The sequence below is a fragment of the Balaenoptera borealis genome (genome assembly GCF_965194805.1).
Source record: "Balaenoptera borealis genome assembly, chromosome: 6".
NCBI lineage: Eukaryota > Metazoa > Chordata > Mammalia > Artiodactyla > Balaenopteridae > Balaenoptera > Balaenoptera borealis.
The window spans coordinates 72,223,610-72,247,232 of NC_138863.1; the positions used below are offsets into that span (position 1 = coordinate 72,223,610).

Here is a 23,623-nt window from a genome sequence, read left to right on the forward strand (position 1 = left end):
TTGGTGCTTTGTGACCACCTAGAGGGGTGGGATAGGGAGGGTGGGAGGGAGCCGCAAGAGGGAGGAGATATGGGGATATATGTATATGTATAGCTGATTCACTTTGTTATAAAGCAGAAACTAACACACCATTGTAAAGCAATTATACTCCAATAAAGGTGTTAAAAAAAAAAAGCTGCCACAAAAGCTTCTCTCTTCTTATTCTTTTTTTTTTTTTTCTCTTCTTATTCTTTGGCCATACTAAAAAATTCACAGTACATAAGTTTCTTTTTTGCCATTTTTAAAGATTTAACTTATATTATCTTTTTATTTTGATGTCTGATCTTATTTATTTGTTACTCTTAGAACATCTCATTTTTGATTGGACTCAGAAGTAGAAGCTCTCAGAGAGGACAGCCTCCATTTCTTCGCAATCTCTTCCTAGTGTTTTTCTTTGGCCTCCTTCATTCTCTTGGCCAAAGGCTTAGCATATTCTGCAGCCTCTTCCTTATTTTTCTTAGTACGCTGTTTCTTCAGAGCAATACGCCGACGTTTGTGTTGCAGAACACGTGGAGTAACAAGACGCTGCATCTTGGGTGCTTTGGTCCTAGGTTTCTTACCTTCTTTGTTTAGGGGCTTTTTCACAACATACTGGCAGACATCATCTTCTTTAGAGAGTTTGAAAAGCTTGCGGATTCTGCTAGCTCTTTTGGGCCCCAGGCGACGAGGCACAGTAGTTTTAGCGAGTCCAGGAATATCCTTCTCCCCTTTTTTTACGATGACCAAATTGAGAACGCTCAATTTGGCATCCACAATGCAACCCCGCACAGATTTGCGCTTTCTTTCTCCCGTCCTCCTTGGTCTGTAACAGGAATGCCCCTTACTCAGTAGCAGGCAGACTCGGCCATGGGTCAAGACACCCTGCTTCATGGGGAAACCCTGTTTGTCGTTCCCACCACTGATTCGGACCACATAACCCTTCCATTCTTCACGTAGAGCGTCAGCAGCAACTTCTGTAGCCATATGCTTCTCATAAAAGGTACGAAGTTTTCGTTCATCGTCCACTTCAATGAGTTTCTGGCAGCCAGTGGCCGGGAAAGAGATGTTCAGCCTCATTCTGAAGCGGCCGACCGCCTCCGAGGCGCCAAGAAAAAGAGCTCAACTTATATTATCTTATTTCCAGGTGATTTCTATCATTTGATTTGCCTCTCAGAGGATAATTTTTCTCTCACTCTCTCCAATTGCCTCTCTTCAGTCAAGAATGGGAAAGAGAAAGGTTATAGATATGTGGGGGGAGAGAGAGAAGTAATAAAATGTAATTTTAATGTATATATTGTTTTTTTGGCCAGCCGTGTAGCAAGCGGGATCTTAGTTCCCCAACCAGGGATGAACCCGTGCCCCCTGCAGTGGAAGTACGGATCCTAACCCCTGGACCACCAGGGAATTCCCTGGGCTGGGATATTTTAAAGCCATTGACTCTGTTTTAAACAAAACATGATGACTTTTTTTTGGTAAACTATTCTGGTAAAACAGTAAAAGCTTCCCAGAATAAGCACAAATTAACACTTTCCAGTATTTTTGTCTCTAAAGGTGGAAAAGACACTAAAGCTAAGGAATTATTAATTCAGTGTTGCACTTCTCAGAGCAAAAGTAGATATAAAACCATACAGTTGCCAAGTTTATTAAACCAGCAGCAAAATAATAAATATTATGTCTGGCAAGCACTCAGGATCAACTATTGGCAGAATTCCTTTAATGTGATACTTTTGGACACTATAATATCAATGATGTAATAAGAAAGCATAGTTACCTACTCTTAACATGTGCATGCTAATAGATATTTTACAGTTGGATGAAACCTATGTAAAGAGCATACATGGACGTTTTACTATTTATGAGGGAAAAGTGCTTGACAGCTTCTTGTTTGTTTTTCTTTTTAATCACTGAAAATCCATGCTTAAAGGGGAAGAAATTTTTAAAATTTGGCTTGTGGTTATTTTTTGAGCCAAAAAGTTTTCTGGAAAAGGTTTGTTGGATTCAGTATTGACAGAGTACAAGCAGAGAACAGGAACAACATCTCTACACTAGTTAAAGAGTTGACACTTGAATATTATTTCTCATAGTGCATTATTGCCAGAGCACAATTGTCTGTAAACAATATGGACTTTGATCTTGATTCCGTTTTTAAAGGAAATCATGAGGATTGTGCCTATGATTGAATTTTGGTCCTTGAGTATATATTCTTCAAAATGCTGTGGAAAAAAAATGAGCAGTGAATAGAAAACTCTTGTTTTCCAGCTTGAAACAGGTTGGCTGTCAAGAGGGAAGGTAGTCATATGAATTTTTGGAATCAGATATGAGATAAAAATATTTTTTCATGGGAATTCCCTGGCAGTCCAGTGGTTAGGACTTAGCACTTTCACTGCTGGGGTCCAGGTTCAATCCCTGGTCAGGGAACTAAGATCCTGCAAGCTACTCGGCCAAAAAAAAAAAATTTCTTCATGACCCTAAAAAAGACCATTTCTGTGATTTCAGATGGCTTGCCCCAATGGCAGCATGTATCAGAAGCTTGAAAAGCCTAAAATTGTCTTTCGGGGCTAAATTATTACAGAGTTTAGTGCTGAAAATAATACATTAGGACAAACTGTAATGCAAAGAAGCCTTTATTACTATGAGATGGGCTGTTTCACAAATTAGGATATGCATTCTTCTTCCACCATCTCCACGCAGAAAAAATAACCACTTCTAATGTGTACTCATTTCACTTTGAATACCTCTATTAGAGTATTTAACACATTGTATCAGATATTTTGGAGTATTTACATTTCTCAGTTGGACTGTGCACTCCTCAAGGGCTAGTGATTGTGGCCCTCCCCAAAAGAGGTGTGCTAGTAAATCTTTCTGGGAATAGAAATAATTACAATTTACAAATAATAACATATACAATACTATATTGTAAAATCCATATAGGCGATTGATTCTTACAGAATGCTTTGGTTGATTTTTACCAAACTCTTGTTTCTATAGCCCTGTTGTCTGTAGCCAACCTATAGGTGTGCAATTGTTGAAGAATGTAGTGCTAACATAAATGGTCATTGATATTTTTGTCTAAGTAAAAGAGCAAGATGAAAATTAAACTTTACTTTTTCATCAATGATGTGACTTCTCGCTAACTCATTAATAGTTTAAAAATAGTATTAGAAGATTATTTCAGCGTAACACTTTAAATTTAATTTGATTAATATTTTTTTCTATTACTTTCTTAAGTCTAGACCAGCGGTCCCCAACCTTTTTGGCACCAGGGACCAGTTTCATGGAAGATAATTTTTCCACGGACTGGGGGCAGGTGGGGATGGTTTCAGGATGATTCAAGTGCATTACATTTATTGTGCAGTTTATTTCTATTATTATTACATTGTAATATATAATGAAATAATTATATTACTCACCATAATGCAGAATCAGTGGGAGCCCTGAGCTTGTTTTCACTTGCCACTCGCTGATAGGGTTTTGATATGAGTCTGCAAGCAATTGATTTATTATGGTCTCTGTGCAGTCAAACCTCTCTGCTAATGATAATCTGTATTTGCAGCCGCTCCCCAGCGCTAGCATCACTGCCTCAGCTCCACCTCAGATCATCAGGCATTAGATTCTCATAAGGAGTGCGCAGCCTAGATGCCTCACATGCACAGTTCACAGTAGGGTTCGCGATCCTATGAGAATGTAATGCCACCGCTGATCTGACAGGAGGTGGAGCTCAGGCAGTAATGCAAGGGATGGGGAGCGGCTGTAAAGACAGATGAAGATTTGCTCGCTTGCCCACTGCTCACCTCCTGCTGTGCAGCCCGGTTCCCAATGGGCCATGGACTGATACCAGTCTGTGGCCCAGGGCTTGGGGACCCCTGGTCTAGACTATCAATAAAACATTAAGCTTACACCCTGATTTGTAGCATTTGCCAATTTCTAGGTTGTAAACATTCCCACTGTGGTCTGTTTCAAGCTACCAATGTGATATCACTGGTAATAGAGTTGGGAAGAGATGGGCAGTTGCACACTACTGTATAGCTTTTTCTGCATGCTACAATGGACATAAATAACCTCAAGGGCATCGATAATAGTAAAGCATAATAAAATAAGAAGTGACGAGTTGTATTTATTTGTTTTTAATATAAGTTTGAAAATATTTATTTTTGGTAATGGCTGTGTTTAACTAGTAGCTTGCAGAATTCCTAAAGATTTAATTTTTGACAGTATGTGCTTGTATGAGTTGGATTCATCACACTGCTGCCCCTGGAGTGGTCCCATGCATAATCTACACAGCCTTATGTGACTGATTTGTTAATTGATTTAATGCAATCGACTTAACATATTCATCATTATGCCCTTGGCTTTTATGGAGGATTGCTATAAGAAAGACCATACAAATGATGTCTATGCATTGGCTATAAGATTACATCAAAACTTTGATATTTTACTCCAATGTTTTAAGTTTGTCTTATTGAATTGGTTACTTTCTTATTTACCAGACCAGAATAGTATCCTGTTCCCTCTTTGTTTTATCTGCCTTGAAACTCACAGGTAAATTGTACATTTGATCATAAAAACTGTTAGTGCAGGCCAATAACATTTCATTTTAAAAAAAAATCTTACGTTCAAATTTTAAGAGATATATATATATATGTATATATACGTATGTACATATACATACATATATACATATAATACATATACAGACCTTCATTCATACATATATATGTATACATACAAACACAATTTCAAACTAGGTTTCCTAAGGTACATTTGATATGAAATGTTGAATAAAGTCTTAATTTGTTTCCTTTATTTACCAGTTTTCAAAGTAATGAGTTGGTTCCCTAGCATTCTTCAAAGGTGAACAATGTGTTTTTTAAGTATCATTATGAACTCATGTCTTAAGATATATTTGTTATGTTTCAATCTATTGTAGTTATTCTTAACAAGTTCAAATTGTCTCATCTTTGGCGAGTGGGAGCCAATTCAAGTTGGGTTCCTCAAATTTACTCTCAAGTCCTTTTTATATGACCCCAATAATCTTTGATAGTTTTCATGCCTAAAGGTATGATAGGGTATTTTAGGCTATCTTGGCCATTACCTATCCCAAACCTAGAATCAACCTTTGCTTCAAGGAATTTGTTTCAGGGGCAAATGATGTTTAGTGTCCCTAATTGGAAACATAAGTATGTGCTTGTTGCTACTGAAGTAGTCCCTGTTTTTAGGCATTTACAGTGGGCAGAACTAAGAAATATATATTTTTAAATATAAAATATGTGATGAGTTCATTCTAATACATCCAGTTCAAATTCATGATCACAGAATTTTTATGTAACTCATTGATTTTACATCTGTTTCTTTTTTGTCCCACATCAAAAACACCAACTTAATTATCCATTTGCTTTTTCTCAGACCATGCATACAATAATATTACAATAACACCACCAATAATACCACAAAACTATGGCTAATGATAACAAATTAAGTTCCTATTTTGTTGCTTCTTTAAAGTTCATTTTCTTAGTTTAAATCCTATGAGGAAAATACTGTTAAATTATTGTGTTTGTATGTGATTTTAAAAAATTACTGTGTTTAAAGTCACTTAGGATATTCTTCTCTGTATGGTTATGCCACCAACTCCATATACAATTAAGTTCATTTGTTTCATTTAGATGGGATTGCTTTTAAAATTTAATGTATTTTTGTTTTATATTTATGAAAATTATTTTATGTTTCCAAAATCACATTTTTATGAGAAACCTTCCTACTATTCTATCTTTACTACCCTGCTCCTTTCCTTTCTACAGGTAACCACGTGTTTTAAGGTTTTGACTTTTCATTTTATTTAAAAAGTGAAATACATATACAGATGAATGGTAGCATGCCATAGATGCTTTTCTCTACTTTGATTTTTTTTACTTAACAAAATACTGGAGCTGACAGTGAAATACTTTATATTCCATATATTCTTTATTCCTTTTTAAAAATTGCATAGTACTTCGCTGTGTGTACCGTAATTAATTCAGCCATTTCCCTATGATGGACATTTGTGTTATTTCCAGATGTTAACCTAAAACAATAAACGGCCAGTTATTTTACCAGCAAAATGGGTTTATTTGGGAGCAGCAAAGAATTGCAATTCGTGACATGCAACTATGTGAACCACATGCAAGTCCAATAAAGCAAAGGAAAGAAAACTTTTATAGAGGAGAAGGGGAAGTTGGGAAAGATGTTGATAAACAAAAAGTCCATTGGAGGAAACTGGGAATTCAAAGTATAATGGCTCTTAATTGGCTGAGTTGTGACAGTTTCATTGGCTGAGCTGTTGCCAGGCAAGGAAGAGATCTTTCTTCCTTCTGCTGGCATTTGTAGTAAGTAAAACAGTGTCACTTCCAGCTGGAGATGCATGGTATGTCTTTTCCTATTGGGATCTGTATGGACCTTGACTGGTACATGGGCTCCCTCTTTTGGCCTTCAGACTCCATTTTAGTGAGGTTTCTCTATTAATTTTCATGCAGACTTTTGCTATAAGAAATAGTGCTTCAATGTATATTTTCTTATATACTTATTTTGTATTTTTTCAGTTTTGGTCAGATTCTTGGAAGTGGGATTTGCTAGACACAAAATAAATGCATATGTAACTTTGCTAGATACCGTAAAATTCTCTCTCGTTGGAGTTTTTCTATTTTTCACTCTAACAAAGAATATTTGAGAGTGTTCCTTTTCCCCACAACTGCCTCACTAACAGGCTGTGTTGTGAAACTTTTGGATTTTTGCCAATTTGTTGGGCGAGACATAGTATCTCAGTGATTCTTAATTTGCATTTCTCTTATGAACAAGGTTGAGAATGTTTCTATTTAAGGGGCATTTGCATTTCTTTTCCTGTGAAATGTCTGTTCATATCTCTTGCCATTTTTCTCTCAGGGTGTTGGTGTTTTATTCATTTTTAGATACTCTTTATATGTAGGGTTATTAAATTATCTCTGATATGTTACAGATTTTTTTCACAGTTTCTCATTTGTCTTTATACTTCACTTGCAATATTTTTTTCTTTTTCACAATACAAAAGCTTTTTATTTTTACATATTGAGATTTCCCGATATTTCACTTTACTGCATCTAGTTTTTACCATTGTTAGGAACGTTTTCCCTACTCTCCAACTATAGAGGAATTGACCCATAATTTCTCCTAGTACTTGTGTGGTTCAAATTTTTATATTTAAATATCTGATCTTTTGGAAATTTATTCTTGGAACAGATCCAAATTCGTCATTTTCCTTATGACTACCCAGTTATCCCAACGTCACTTATGAAAACGTCCATCTCTTCCTTACTGCTTTGAGATACAGCTTTTGTCTAAGTTAAATTTCCATATGCACTTGGGTAATTTCTCAACTTTCTATTGTGTTTATTGGTCTTTTTATTTCATGTGCCAATGCCACTGTTAAATTATTAAGCCTTTATAGCATATTTTAATATCTGCTATTATACCCTCCCCCTACTCCCAATGCTCTTTTTCAGAGTTTTCTGGGCTTTTCTTGTTTTTTTTATTCCAAATGAATTTTATAACCAACTTGTGCTTATAACAGCGTTCTTTTTTTTTTTTTGGGGGGGGGGTTGGTGGTGGTGGTGTGTGCCTAGTGGCACGGCATGCAGGATTTTAGTTCCCCGACCAGGGATCAAACCCATGCCCCCTGTAGTGGAAGGGTGGAATCTTAACCACTGAACCACCAGGGAAGTCACATAACAGCATTCTTAATCAGCAGTGTTTATTAGAAGCACCATCAGAGTTTTTTTTAAAAAAAGGAAATAAATACTAGGCCCCCACCCAGACCTAGTGAATCTCTAGATATTGGGCCTGGGTATGTATATTTTGAAAAAGCTGTCCAGTTGATTTTAATAATCCCATTTAAAAATGACCTATGGGGACTTCCCTGGCGATCCAATGGTTAAGACTCTGCGCTTCCAATGCAGAGGGTGCGGATTCGATCCCTGGTCAGGGAACTAAGATCCCATATGCTGCGCAGCGTGGCAGAAAAAAACAACAAAAAACTTATAAAGCACAAATTCAAGGTCTAATTCCAGACTACCTTATGATTTGTTTTACCTTATGTATTCTGGACCTTACTAAATGACTGCAGCATTTACCCAGTTCCCTAAGCCAGAAACCTCTCTAGTTTTCCTTTAGTCCTTCCTTTCCTTTAACTCTCTCTGTCTTCAGTTGGTCACAAAATCCACATTTTACCTCAAAAATGTCTGGCTTTAAACCTCCAATACCACTGTCTCTTACCCCTTTTCTCATGGGCTGTTAAGCAATCTCTTCATACTACAGCCTATCATCTGCACTGCCTACACAGTTATTTTTCCCTAAAAATAAGGTTGATCATGTCACTTCTTTGCTGACCTTTGTTGGTTCTCAGGATAAATTCAACCATGGTACATAAGGCCGTTCACTCTCAGGTCCTAGCCTCCTTTTCCTCCTTAGTTCCTGTTATTCCACACCTCACACTGAATATTCCTGTTACAATGAATTTCTCACTAGTGGATGGACATCACACCTAGTAGCTCTTTGCATTTAAATTTATGGTTTCTTTCACTTAGAATCTGCTCCTGCCTTCCTCGCCTGGTAAGCTCTCAGTATTTGAGATGCAGTTCAAATGGCATTTCTTTGATAAAGCTTTTTATAGACTCTCAGTCAGAATTAGTTGCCCCATCCTCTGTATTCTCACAAAACTTTATTATTTGTATCTTTATAATGTGATTTTTGTGAGTCTTTAATCTCCCAGGAATTTCACACTTTCAACATCAACCAGAATGTGAGCTTTTCATGTTTTTCCAGCCTCTAGCAGAGTGCACAGCATACAGCAAGCACTCAAATGTTTGTTCAGTGAATGAAAACAAATAAAGCTTCATTAGTCTGTACTGATTGAAACAGAAACAAGACATGACAGTGGCCAGCTTGTTCTACTATTAAGATCTCTCCTTCGTTTGGCTTTTTGTAGTTTGTAGTCAGCCTAGACTTTGTTCTCTATCCATGGCGATTCCTTACTCTTTGAAGGTCCATGTACAATACCTACAGTAGTAAATTAAATACCTGTCCATCTTTGTATCTGCCTGTTTAAGAAGTTCTGTCTTGGTCCTAAAAATAGATGATGCTTTATAGAATAAAGTGCAACAATTTAGTCTATAGTGGTGGAATAATTAGCTTATGGAATTAAAATTTAGTTAAATTATTGGTATTAGTAGTTAGTTTAGGTATGTATCACATAGAATTTCAGAAATAATTATGTTATATTGGAAAAGATCTATTTGATCATTAAATTCTTTTACAGTTCTGTACATGATCAGGTATTGATTTAGATGATGATCTTAAGTAGAAGACTAAGTGCTATGGGAGACAAATTATTTTAAAACTTGTGATTATTTTCTCTTTTTTTTTCCCCCTCAACTCTATGATTATGTTGTCATCTCTGAAATGATCAAATGTGATAACATGAAAAAGGGAAGGAATCATATTAAAAAATAATTTAGGCACAACTTCTTAGTAAGTGGGTATCAAATACTGGAGTAATCCAGTTTCAAATTTTTAGTGTATCATTATTTTTAAAAATCAGTTTTAAAGGTATAGATTAAATTGGATAATTAATATATTTGAATTACCAAATAATAACAAATTATTTTAAAGATATAGTTTAATATAAAAATTGAAGCTTTTTTTATTGAAATATAGAAATTCATTTTATGAATTTTAGATATCAATCTGTGAGTTTTTCATTTGTCAACTATTTTAATTATTGATTTTCATTTAATGGTATTTCACCTTTAAGAATGTTGCAAAAATATTTTTCAAACTGTAAAGAGCCCTGATAATAATAAAAATATAGTTTTAATATATTTTAAAGACACCAAGATCAAGTTCTTCATTATCACCAGTTTTATCCCTTATTCTAACCTTTGATGACACTAAGTCTTATTTTGTTTTAAGTTACTTCATCATTCAACCAAGGAAAAAGACAACTTTGTGTTATATGTGGCTTCAATTTTAAATTATATATATATATACATACACACACTCTCTTTAAAAATTTTTTTGAACTGTGGTTCTAAAGTCTCCCAGGAGAATGATAGGAATTTTTAATGTGAATTTTTCTATAAGTTAATCACTTTCATTATCTGTGAACCATTTTTTCTATTGATTAGGCATATATCCAAACTTTAAATTACTAAATGAGTTTTCTTATGTTAAATAGTTTCCCCCACTGGTTTTTTTCTCTAAAAACTAGGCAATGTAAATTACATATTCTTATGAAACTTATTGTTTGGAAAACCAATGTGCCATCTTCAAACCCAGTACTATTTCAAAATGTTATTGGAACCAAAAATTGAACTATGCTTTGCAGTATACTGTTTAAAGTATTTAAGTAAAGGATACATCCTAGTCATCTAAGTTATTCAAGTTTGCCACAACTTTATTTCAAGAGAAATGTTTTAAGAGAATTCTTTATGAAAATTGAGACAATTTGAATCTAGCTATTTCTTTTTATCCTTTCAAAATTGAATATTTTCAACAGTAATGCTAGTGATTAGGCAAAATGTCAGAAATGGATTGTTGAAATATTAATATTAAAATACTTTATTTACATATAGAAATATCAGTGAATTGTCTTGTTTACTTCCAAATATTTTAAAATACTGTTTTGAGTAATGACCACTATTCTATAAAATGCATGAACTTTTTTATATGTTACTTTGCTAAGGTAATATGTAAATGCTGGCTTTCCACACTTGTAGTCTGTATTTTTCTTCTATAACATTATTAGTAAATTTTGATATTGTGGAACTGTTGACCAGTCATACATGTACAGAGCTTGGCCTCTGAGTTAATTAAATATGAGTTAATAATATATTATAAGGAAATTATTATCCTTATTACAGTTATTAGGTAGTTACTCAAATTATAGCTTCAAAGGAATGCAGAGCATGGAAAACTCAGGATTAAATTATGCATTTGAACCTTAGGCCAGCTTTTACTGTAGAGACAGTTTTCTGCTAAGACTGAAATTGTATGTCATTGAAATTAAATGCTTTTCTGGGGATGGAAGGTTCCAGTTTTTAATGAAATTACTGAGTGTGGTGTAGTGAAATGATTAAAATCTGTATTCCAGGAATGTGGCAGGGAAAAAAAATCAATAAGTGCTAGCACAGCTTTGCTGCTCAATGTGAATCCTGAGAATGAAATAAACTACTACAAAAATAATAATTAAAAACATATCAGCACATTAATTTATTTAGCATCAGTCTCCTGAGACATCATCTTCACTAATTTTTAGCATACATTTTACTATATAATGAGCAGCCTTCCTTTCAGATATCCCTATTAGACAGGCAGTATTTCTGCCCTTCCCCCCAGCACTCCTGCATTGCAATCATTGTACTTGCACTTATTATGTTACAAATGACCGAGGTAAGGCTGACATTCTCAGTGCATGCAAAAAGACCTAGTCTGCCAAGCTTTTTTTTTTTCTTAATGAAGCAGCTTTGTGAAATCTCCCCATGTGTTAATACTAATGAAGATCCTCCAGCACAATTAAAATCACAGCCAGTGGCTGAAGAGGAAACATAAAACAATAGCATCTTTTAAGATACATTTATCCACATATGCATGTACAAAATATACATATATGGTCAAATTAATTTTCTATAGCTTGCCTTTCACTTGCTCTTTATCCTGAAAATTAAATTATGCAAGTTTTAATTATATGAACTTTTGAGACTTTAATGTGTTCCAGGGGAAAAACACTACCTCAATGAAAAAAATGTTTAATTATTTATCTTCTTGGGTAATGCATTACCAAGGTTAAGGCCCTTTTTAAAAAATCATTTTTAGGAAGCTACAGGGTGGTGTGCCGCAGGAGGGAATTGGGTTTACTTCACCTTTAACTTTTTGGTTTCAGGAGGCTGAAATTGGTGGGAGAAAATGGAAGGGTAAAAAATAGGAAGTTGGAAGAAATTCTGGGGATAGACAAATAGCATACCTTGTGTGTAATTTAAAGATGGAGCAATGGGCTACCCAGTTTTAACTTGATTTTTTAAGTGTTCTAATTCGTACAATTAGCTATCCTCCCCCCCTTTCTTTTTTCCCTCTCAGAAGCTGGGGGGAGAAACTATTGAGGTTACCTTTTACAGTTCTAACTTATAACTTTAAAATGATTTACTATTTAACGTTTTATTTAAATTTTAACTCAATCTATAAACATTACAGCAGCTTAACTTGCCGGTGTCAGGGCAGTAGCGTTTTACCCCGGGACCATTTTGCGTCCAGCTTTTTATTTTATTTTGAGTTCCAAACATCCACGAATTTTTGGCATATTACATTAGTTGGCTTTTAGACTTTAACCAAATTCTGAGTTTACAGACAAAAAAGTTTAGGTAGAAATGGTTAATATATGCTCCCTATTCGCCAGTGTACTTTTTTTTTTTAAATTACGTTTTCAATCCTATTTTCTGTCTTCTCTACTTTTAAAAGCAAAACAAAACATTTGAGTTCCTTAACTTTTTCCTGGGACAAGGATCGCTGCAAACTCAAAGCTACAGGATTCTTGGGAGGAAGAAGCAACCCCCTCCCTCCCCTGGCTACTTTAGGAGCTGATAGGTCATTTATTATTGGAACTGAAATGGTATAAACAATTCTCTTTTTTCCCTTGTTAACAGCAACTTTCATTGTTAGAGAGAGGAGAGAGAGAGAAGCCTCGTTGGTTGACGTCACTTGGTTCATGAAGCCTTCGCCTAGAAGTGAAGCTGCTGAACAAACCTTGAGAAGAATCATCTCCTGCTTCAATCTGCTGCTGGATAGGAACTAATCAGAGAGAGAGAGGCGGAAGACGGAGAAGGAGGGCGTCCAGGGCTTTCCCGATCACAAATCTCACCTCCACTCCAACTCTCTTTATACTTTTCTTGCAAAAATAATAATAGAAATAAGGAGGTGGTGGGGTTTCCAAAAACAAAAATCGTAACCTTCAACCATCTGGGGAAGGCAAAAATCCCATCCACCGCAACTCTGAGTTCGAAAGTAAAGGTGAGTTTAAAATCCTCGGGTGTGAGGGGTGCGGGTGAAGATGAAAATTCCAAATATTGTAAAGCCGGTTGAAACCGAAAAGGAGAAACTACGCTCCAGAGAGCGGGTTAGACTCCAGAGTTGCTTATCTCGAGGCGCTCGCCCTGTCCGCCCTGCCCGCCCTGCTCGCCCTGCCGCGGCTGTTTACCCTCGCCGGTCGGTCTGTCTCTTTGTTGTGCTGGCTGGAAGGCTGGGGTGGTGCTCGGGGTCCCGAGTGCAGTTTGGGGGAGGAGGACGCGGAGATGCGCGGTTCTGGGTGGGAGAGGGGGGTGCGGTCTCAGGAGAATGTAAACTTTATTCCTAGCTGCCGGTGCGGGACTTCGGTCTAGCAGGGCCGCGGGCCGTGCCTCCGCCGGCGCGGGCAGACGCTGCTGTGGCGAGTCCGCCTCCTTTGTGCCGGCCGCCCTGCTCGGCCGCCGGGGCTTCGCGTGTCCTTCCTCCCTTCGGCTTCCAGTGCTCAGGTCGCCGCCAACAGTTTGGCTTCTCAAAAAAAATAACCTCTGGCAATGTTGCGATCGCCGTTCCTGCCCGGGAATAGCCGCTGCTCCCCCCATCCCCGCCGGGGTAGTTTCAAGATACCCCCCCCCAACCCCCGTCCGCCTACTGCTGCCCTTTTTTGCCTCCGCCCCCTCTTCCCTGTAGGACTGCTTAGCTGCGCCTGCCACCCCACCCCCGATTCGGGCCTCTTTTGCTCTCTCTCCCGTAGTAGCTGGGAGCTCAGGAGTTTACAGAAAGTGAGCTGGTGGGGCGGGGGGGGGCGGGCAGGTGGGACTGGGAAAAGATCTGGATACCTGGGAAGGTCTGTTTCAGTACGCGGAGGATTAGAGGAGCATAGCTTTTCCGACAGTAATGTCTGTCTCCCAGCAGTTCTTCCCCGGGAGCTGCCCCCTGCTCTCAACTCTTCTTCGGTCTTCTAGTCTTCTTGTTGCTCCCCCTCCCCCTTCCCTTTCGCGGCTCCTCTCCTCTTAAAGTAGTTCCACGAACCCTAGAATTGGGACTTGGGAAAGGAAGGAAGTGTTCGGAGAGTCAGAGCTGGCCCTGCTGTTTGGGAGATTTTCCCTTCTTTTCTCTCCCTCTGTATTTATCTTTTGTGTGTTGCTTCCTTATAAAGAGAGAAGCAGCTGCAGTCCTTGGCCGAGTTGTTGAAATTTATCCCTTTGTGTATATTACAATATCCTCCATTTTTTCCCTCTGCCCTCTAAACAACAAGCGTTTCGCCATCTTGGGCAATTTTTATTCCCAAGTCCCTCTTTTTTTTTCTTATTTTTTAAGGAATGGAAAGAAGCCTTAGAAAGTCGAAAAGTGTGTCTGGGTAAGACTTAAAGTTTAGGGAATGTTCAGGGGGTCCAGTGACGTCATGTAAACTTTATGGAGAAATTTTCCCGGGAGTAAATTGTTCGCTTAATTTTTTTCCTGTTTTAAGCGACCATGTAAAGGACCATGTAACTTAACAGGCTGACGATAAGCTGTGCTGCTTATTTTTGTGTTCTCTCAAAGTGAGCCCTCAGTTCCTGCACATTTTATGTTTTGGTAACAGGTGGAAAATTATGTGCAAAAAAATGGTGGAAACTTTTATAGTGTCCTTTGGTATTCACTTAGCTTTTGTCTGCATGTTTCTTATACTTTAAAGGATTTGAATGTTATTTTTAATTAGCATGTTTCCTTTCTTATTTACTCGACTCTCTTCTGTGGATTTGTCTTTAATCAGCTTGGTTAATATTTACGTATACTTATTTTAGATGACTTAGATCCCCTTTTGTAATTAACTTATATTTTTTACATATGCCTTTACATTTGAAAAGATACAACTATTGAAAATACCTGGAGATACTGGATACTTTAAAAATTTAGTAGCAGTATTAAGTAAAACTATTGGTGAAAATGTAGTTAGTATTTAAAAGGCAGAATTGATTTTAAAATATATTTTATAATCTCAAGTTATATGCCCTTTGTCAACCATTATGAAAAGATAAACAATAAAAACTGGTGTTTTAATTTGCTTGTCTAAAATAGTTTTTCACCTCACTAAAGTTCGGTTGGTCACATGATCAAACTTAATGATACACTGACTGGTATATAAATAAGAGGCACTGTAAATTGAATGGGAAAGTGGAATTCTGTCTCCTGTAGTCATTTTCAGTCAGCATATTTACTTCTCTTCTAACAAGGACATGAAACTGTCTATTTAATTTGCATTCTCTTTGTCTTCTGGGTTGGGGAAAAACATTGACTACAGTTAACTCAAAAAAAGCTAATAGAAACATTTCTGAGTACATTGAAAAGGTTTGTCTAACACATAAAAACTTATGTTGTATGTGGTATGCTTTTATCTCTGTAGCAGTCTTATTTGGTGTTATCTGCTATGCTATTTATTTAGGAATTTGCTTTATGTAAAACGCTATATAGAAAGCTTGACTGAATTGAGCCTGCCATTTATGAGAGTTGTAGGTAGATGAAAAATGTTTAAATAGTTAAAAGCACATAGAACAGATGGTTCTAAATTATACATGCAACAAAGGACTAGAAGATTTGGCAGATTATAAATGGCAAGCAACAGAGGATAAGCAGTTTAAGAAAATGGTAGTTAAGTACATTTGATGTCTCACACCTATTGTAAACACTGTACATATTGTCACTGTGCTGCATAATCAATAACTTAGACACACTGAGGTGCTTGTAAGTTTCAGATAGAAAAAAGTAAGATTTTACAAATGTTTGAAATGAATGGTTGAATATAAAATTATTTTAAGCCTGTGATGACAAGAGTTTTTCTTTTTTTTAGAAAATCAAATTGTATGCTTTAAAACAGGAAGTTATTTGTAAGAACTTAATATTGTTGTACTCATATAATGGTTTGGAGAGAAGTAGGAGTAGATATATATTTTGAAATACAGAGAATAGTATATTTACTGTTATTATATGTTAAACTAGGGCTGAACTGTGTAGCAGCATTTACTCTTTCAAACTACTGAAAAATATTTTTAGACTCTTCAGTCTTGGAAATGCATTTAATAGAATACTGTTGGCATAAGTTACTAAATACATATTAAATGAAAGAAGGATATATTTTAGTATTAATTTTTGATTTTGTGCATAACAATAATAAGGTTTTACTTGGTAACTATAGTTTACTCTCAGTTTTAAAAATGGAAAGATTTGTGTGTAGGTTTTGCCTTTCTAGAAGAATCTGAGTAATTACATTTTGCATTTTCAAAAGATTTAAAATAAAAGTATTCAATTTGGCAGAAATTTGTTTTTATTTTTATAAGCCATTTATTTAAAATGCATATGAGACTGTAATGGAAACCTTGGAATTTTAATTCTGTTGCCCTTTCTCCCATTTCTTTGTTTGCATGTTTATTATAGAACTGCAGTGTAAAGGAGCAGATGTTTTGCCAAACATCCTGATGTGTTGCTTTTTCTTAAGGGAGTGCATAACTGTTCCTTCTGATGCATCAACTTGACAGCTGGTTGATTTCATGGAGCTGCTAAGAAGCCATTAGTGGTGTCATTGAATTGAAACAGAACAGTCACTCCCAGCTCAACTGCAATTGTTAATGTCTTTGTTGCTACTTTTGTGTTACTATACAAGATGTAGGATATCACAGTTGCATGAAAGTTCAGTTTTTTGTCTTATCTCCTTGAATTAGTGAAAGTATGCATTAGAACTTGATTACTTTTAGGTTTAAAGATTTCTCAAAGAAAGCTTTTAAGTTGTAGTTTTTGGGTTTTTGACCTAGTCCTAGCTAGAACCACCAAAAGAAGGTATGATTTAGCACAAAGTAATGTGGGGATTTTGACCCCTAGATGAAATTACATCATCAAGGTTTAATGATTTTTAATAAACTTGATATTCTGAGGGATTAGTTCAGTTACCTGGCGAGGTATTTTAAGAAGTTTTTGCTTGTATTTAATTAAATATTTTATATCATAAGGTTTTAAAAATACTGTGCCTTATTTAATAAATGTTGACTTGTTTGAATAAACATTTCTTTAAACTTTTGTTGCAGAAGATAATCAGAGGAGAAAAGAATTATTGAGGAAAAGGGCAATTTGGGGTTTACTTTTCCTTATAAGGAGGTAAAATATCATTAAATAATTGACTAGTAGTCATTAAATGATTTTAAAATTTGAAATTATATTTTTATTGTACTAGTAACTTTTATCGGTAGTTTCAACTGTCATACTGTGGTACTAAAATGGTGTCAGATCACCATTGGTGGTGAAGTGTTTTCTACTTTTTCTAATTACTTGCTTTTTTTTTTTTTTTTGGTGGGAGAGGAGATAGGAAAGAAGGAGAATGAAGAGTGATAATCTCAACAGAAAAAAACACATTTAAAAAATTTGTGTAAAAAAACTTAAGGGTGATAAGTTTAAGGATAAAATGTAGCTTATCACTATGTTAAGAGATATTTTCTAGTTGTAATATTTATTGATTTTTAATTTTAAAATCTTTAAGTACACTAACAATTTTTCAAAGAGCTTGACATTTATAACATACTTAAAAGTTTGCTTTTAAAAGAAATTCTTAAAATGTGAAATTGATAATTAGAATAGGTAATTTGCTGAGGTAAATCCCATTAAAAGGACTTCTTATACAATATAAACAAATTTAAACACTTATAATACACTGCTGAGTGATTTCAGAATTATGATTTCCTGAAATAAGTTTTCTGAACATGCTTTTCTTTTAAATAGATCATACATTACTGAGACTAAAGGTAAAATTTATATTTGGGTAATAATGCTTTTATATAACCTTTTAATATAATCACCATGCAGTTTCTTAAAATTATTCTGTTACCTTAGCCTATGATTCAATTTTTGAGAAATATATTTACTCATAAAATATTTGTGTCATGTCAGATATTCATATAAACTAAATGGTAAATTGAGTTGTATATTAAATGTAAGCTTTTTTTAAAGGAATCTCAATGCTTAACTCATTTTTAGAGATGATGTAATTTTAATTGTAGTGCAAATAAGCATCCCATAATTTAAGTAGGAGTTTTTCCACATTGGGTTTCTTAAAGGAAAGCAGTTCTAAACAGAAGAGTCATAAAAAGTTTAAACTTTCATTCATAAGTTTTTCTGTTGACTCTACTAACTTTGGAATTATGAGCAAAAAATATATTTGATTAATTTACAATTACTTATGGAGCTTAAACGAATTTACATGACTTTTAAATGTGTTTTGAATGCTTTGTGATTTGTGGCAAGTCATAACATAGTTTGAGCTGTAAAATATCTAAGAGACCTGATATTTTAAGTTAAACATTGAGCTTTTTAAATGAATAGCTCTTATAAGAATATGAGGTGAAAGTAAGTACAGTTTTTATCCCACATATTTAGAATTTACTATGTAAGATAAGGTGTTTTTAATTTGTTTTTAAAAATAAATTAATGCTTTGAAAAGTTGTTTTTATAATTTATGACATTTGGCTTGTACTTTGGTTTTTTAATGCCTTTCAAATAAAAATTAAATGTTAGAGATAACAGTAATAATGAAGGTAATACATAGATCAGAACCTTTACTAACTTTATGTATTCACACGTGTGCCTGTGTATGTAAGGAAAAAGGAGCATTTTGTTTGCAGGTAATTATTGTACTTCAGCTATGTGTAGACATAATTGTGTGTTTTTCCTCTGTTTTCTGCTCTTAACACTTTTCCACAAGCATGCACTCATTAATCAAAGACGGTGCACTCCTGCTGAGGGCAGAGAGGTTCATCAAATTGGCAGTCAGTTTGGTGTAAAGAACGGTGTCCTGAAGCTCTTAACTCGCTGGGACATAAATAAATCTAAGGTCTTTGTATGCAAACCCTGGAGGTTAATACTGTATAATTCAGTGTCCTGTCTTTGTTTTTATGATTGATGTTTTTAAATGTTTCAAGCTTGATGCAAGTCTTCTAGTAGGTCAGGTCTGACAATCTGATTGGCCGAAGTAAGAAAGCATTAGGTTGTCAGAAGGACTTTGAGTATGCTGCAGAGATTTTGATTTTTTTTCCTACGAGATCATTGTTATATTGCCTGAGCTGTTATAGGAATGTACCAATGATTGACATCCCCTGCTGTGATAATGGACCCAGTGCATGAAATGCCAATAGTTTGGTCCTATTTGTTCGGAAGCTTACTGCTATTTGTATCCTTAACAGAGCTAACATGTAGAACAAGCAAAACTACTGGGATTTCTCTGTAGAAATAGTGCTGGGATTTGGCTTTAACATGAATTGGTTGCATATTCATAATTTAAGAACAGCTGGTTACAGCAAGCACATAGTCATTTGCAAGCTATTATAAACCATTCCACTCACACATGGAGCCTGTGCTTGGTGGATTTTTTTTTTTTTTTTTTTTTATTGATCTACCTGCATTTAAAATCTGGTCACTGCTGCTACAGAAGCTCTTCATTTTAGCTGTGTTTGCAACATAGAACAGCTTCAATTTTAAATATTTAAACTAAATGCTGTATAAAATGAAGAAGCTTTGAAGGAACCAAATGAAAAAGGTCAATAATGTATTACTCATCATATGTCTCCTCTTGGCCCAGAACAAACCGACCTAGATTGTACAACCATTGTAATTTTTGGAAAATATGTTTTATGATTTTGTCCATAGATGAATAACCAAATTATCTTTGACATGAAAATATTGTCAATTATATTTTACTAGTTGGGTATAGTTTTAAGAAACAACACAAACAATAAATTGTGATTAATTAGCATGTAAAACAGTTTCATCTAATATGTAGTAAAATGACAGTACTTTTAATTTTGAGTGGTGTAAGGCAAGATAGAAAGAAAAATCAACAAGACATTACAATTGGATTAGAATAATGCTAATCCTAAAACTATAAAGCTACTCAGAATTTTTAGAAGGAGTCTAATGAGGAGTCTCTTCTGCTTTTTGGGTCACCTCTGGAATATAAAGCACAGCTATACGGTTACAGTATTGAAATGACATGTGTAAGCTAGTCCAGCTATAATAGTTTCCTGCATGTTGTGCTGCCTAGTAGTGACTGAAAAGAGAGGAGGAAACCACTACATCCCAAGGTTTCACATTGAAAAGAAAATCACTTATCCCAAGTGAGAAGAGTAGGAGGAGAAAATGTTAAATGTGATTTCAGATATTCTGGTAGGAATCACAGGGAGCTCTGCCTTGATTTGTGTATGTTGAAGTAAGTGGATGCCTGAGTGATTTACAGTGGTGTGGTGATGATATCAAGCTTTCCACACAGCATAGCGTTAGGTTCACATGTGCATGCATGTGTTTGTCCCTACACTAGATGATGAAGTAGCTTTCAGCACTTCAAGGTTGAGTACCAGTCCTAAGAGTGCATTTTACTGTTTCTTGGCTTCACAAATGGCTGGATATGTTGGTAATATCACAGAATATATGGCCAAATTTAATCTAGCTGATAGTAGGCTGTACTTTTTTCTAAGTAATAAATTCAAAGGTTATTAAAGGACAATGTTTTAGTTTTGCAATAACTTTATATATATATATATATATATATATATATATATATAGTTAATTTGCCATTATTGGAGGTTGCATTAGTCATTTTGTGAATTATTCTATGCCCTTTTTTTCTATCCCTTTTGACTATTGGCCTTTCAGTTGTTTCCCTGCTCTTTAGCATCTTAACACAGAATAAGCTGAGGAAATAAAAGGAAGTAAATTTCAAATGAGTCTAGTTTCGCTTCCTCCCCCACTTCTTGGTAGATCAGATGGAGAGAAGTCCTTAGATTTTCACCAAAATGAAGGTTTAGGATTTTATTTGTCTACCTTTTCTGGTTCTCATTATAATAACAGATAATTATATTTAGATAAAAAGAAAGGTGAGGTAATGGATTCAATTTTTAAAATATTAGTAACCCAACAAAACAGTAGAAAATTTAGCCAGTACTTGAAAACTGAATTGACTCAATAACCACAACTACAGGAGAATCACAGGTATTTGATACACTTTTATTGTTCTAGTACTAATAATAGGGGAAAAGGAGGGCAGCTACCTTCATTCATCAAGTTTGTACTGAATGCTGTCTTCAAGCATACTCGTGGAATAAAGTTTGTGAAAGCTCAGAGTAGGCGAGAGATGACTTTCGTTCAGAATCATTAGAAAAGGCTCTTTGGTTTAGGCAGCTTTGAATTAGACCAAGAAGAATGAATAAACTGAATATTCAGAGATCTAGAAGAAAGAATGCAACTAAAATAGGACAGCCTGAGCCCCCTCTAGAACAAATTAATTCAGGCTAGATCTACTGGGCATCTGGAGTAGTTGTGCAGCCTTTTGGGGGTCACCCCAGAAGGAATAGAAAATGTTATGGGGTCCTGCTTTTCCTCCATTGCTTTCAAAGTCTGCTGCTTGGCTTTCTCTGGAGAAGGTGGGTTGATCAGTTTCAAATCATCCGTTTCAATGATAGGACTGTTGTTTGTGGAAGCCAGGTTATAACTGACAAAACTGCCCTTTCTGGTCAGAGTTATTCAAATATTGTGCTTAATGTAAGATTAACCAGAACCACTTTCTTCTCCCTCATTATATTCCTATGCTTCTATAAATGTTTTTTCTTGAAACCTAATGCACGGTCATACCTACTAAGAACATTGAGCAAAGAGGACATCACCTCTGTTTCCCTTTTTTTAGATTTGATGATGACGAGCTAGCTTTCCAAGGGGGTTTGATGTCTCTGACTCAAACACTTTTACTTCTTTTAGTTCCTTTGGATGAATGAAGACAGACTGACATACTGGCTGCACTGTCAATAATGGGAATATCCATAAGGACAAAAAGCAACCAAATGTATAAGCCCTTACTTTAAATTACCTCAGTACTGAATTTCACTTATAATAGAAATTCCACGAAGAATAGAAAATATGAAAAGGAATGATTAAAAAAAATTCAAACTCAAATGTACAAGAAAGTGTCATAATTTTCGGTGATTAGACTTTTCCATACTTCACTGTTGCTGTACTAAGATAATGAAGTTTATTCATTTTCCTTATTTGCAATATTGTGATGAACATTTACTTGAAGGGATGTGTTAGAAGAAAACCTTAAAACTTTTATGTAATCATTTCTTATCTTGATGATGATGAGTTTTGAGTAAATGAAATGTGAAAATGAGTGGAAATAGAAGGCTATCTAGTGTCTGAGTTTAGAGAGAAGCCATACTTATTATCTTTTCTGGTTTCCACGATGACATGGTTGTTGAAACATAGCTTCTGGACTTCCTTGGGAAAAGGGTCATCGTTAACAAAAAAACCATTACGGTTATGTAAGAAGGAGCAAAGCCTCTCTTGTGCATCTGAAAAAATTAGGGAGCGGCCTGTAAGTCACAGGATAATGTATTTCTCCTTTTATGGGTTATTAGTGTAGCATAATGAAAGAAATAGGGTCTGCAAGGCAACAGTAACAGAGATTGTGGGTCACATCTATTTTAAAAGAAGGGTACTGCAGAGCTAAAGGAAATGTTGTTGAGGGTAGGCAGTAACAACGACAAAAAGAAGAGACAGTTTCAAAGAAGGCTTTTAAAGGGGGTCAAGAGGAGTGTAGCACTGTTACATAATTGAGTCCTCTTGGAAAGTATCAAGATTTTCTTCATTCTGGTCCAAGTACCTTAGCATTAAATTCCTGTGCGTTCTTATTAATATTTTTAGCAGTTGTTGAGAAAATAACTCTTATCTATAATCATACCTTGGGATTTTGAAGTAGGAAGTTGACGGGTTAGGGAAGGGCTGTGTAAACAGTAAGATCGTTTGTCCAGGAAGAGAACATGTAATAACTTTGGCCAGTTAGGTAAAAGCTCTTTCCCCTTCCCTCTCCAGAAAGAGATGTACTTGCCAAAACTCATAAAAGAGAAGAATTGGTTTAAAGAATATGTAAATGCTTTTGTACTAGGTAGGAGCAAGGCATGCTGGGGTGAGGAGGGGAAGAGCTAAATAGAATGTGACCAGAATTTCCCTGTTTTTGTTTTAAATGAAGTGTTGTTCTGTGACATAGTACCTTGAATTTGACCGTTTTCATTTTAATGTGAAACACCGTTTGTGAAATAGGTCATTTTTTGCAATTTATTGCAAATATTTTATTCTTAGGAGGGAGCATCTGATATGTTGCAGCTGAAGTCCAGAGATACAACTAAATTAAGTACATGGGCCTGGGTAAAAATGAATGTTTTTTTCTGTATTTGTAATCTTAGCGCTTCAGAAGTGAGCAAAAAATAATACTGTAGCCACCCATGGAAACAATCACTTACTAGTTCCTCATGTTTAGTACTGTTGTGATATGCTAATAGTTCTGTGTTAGGCAGCATTGATTAGTTAAATAAATTGTTAGTTAAATTGAGAACAAGAATCAGGTCAGCATCTATTTTTTAATAACTAGAAACAATTCAAGGTGCCCAGAAATAAAATGCATCGTCCATAATATGCTCAAGGAGTTAATAATTTACATAGAAAGGATGTACAGAAAGTCTCATCTTTTGTGATTTTTATATTAGAA

General features: G+C 35.4%; 1 protein-coding gene and 1 pseudogene across 14 annotated transcripts in view; one reads left to right on the forward strand and one right to left on the reverse strand.

Moving 5' to 3' along the window:
• Positions 1-265: 265 nt before the first annotated feature.
• On the reverse strand, positions 266-1,280 carry LOC309630274 (small ribosomal subunit protein eS6 pseudogene; annotated as a pseudogene). Its single transcript has one exon. The product of its transcript is annotated as a small ribosomal subunit protein eS6 pseudogene (transcript).
• Positions 1,281-1,318: 38 nt separating this feature from the next.
• BAZ2B (bromodomain adjacent to zinc finger domain 2B) overlaps positions 1,319-23,623 on the forward strand; it is a 297,378-nt gene continuing 275,073 nt past the window's right edge. For 6 of the 13 annotated variants that reach the window (XM_082395166.1, XM_082395179.1, XM_082395178.1 and 3 more), the window contains exon 1: positions 1,321-13,083. The gene's annotated coding sequence lies outside the window, so the exon portion shown is untranslated. Of the gene's footprint in view, positions 13,084-23,623 lie in introns of all 13 variants that reach the window. The other 7 variants (XM_082395177.1, XM_082395181.1, XM_082395171.1 and 4 more) reach the window with 3 other exon arrangements.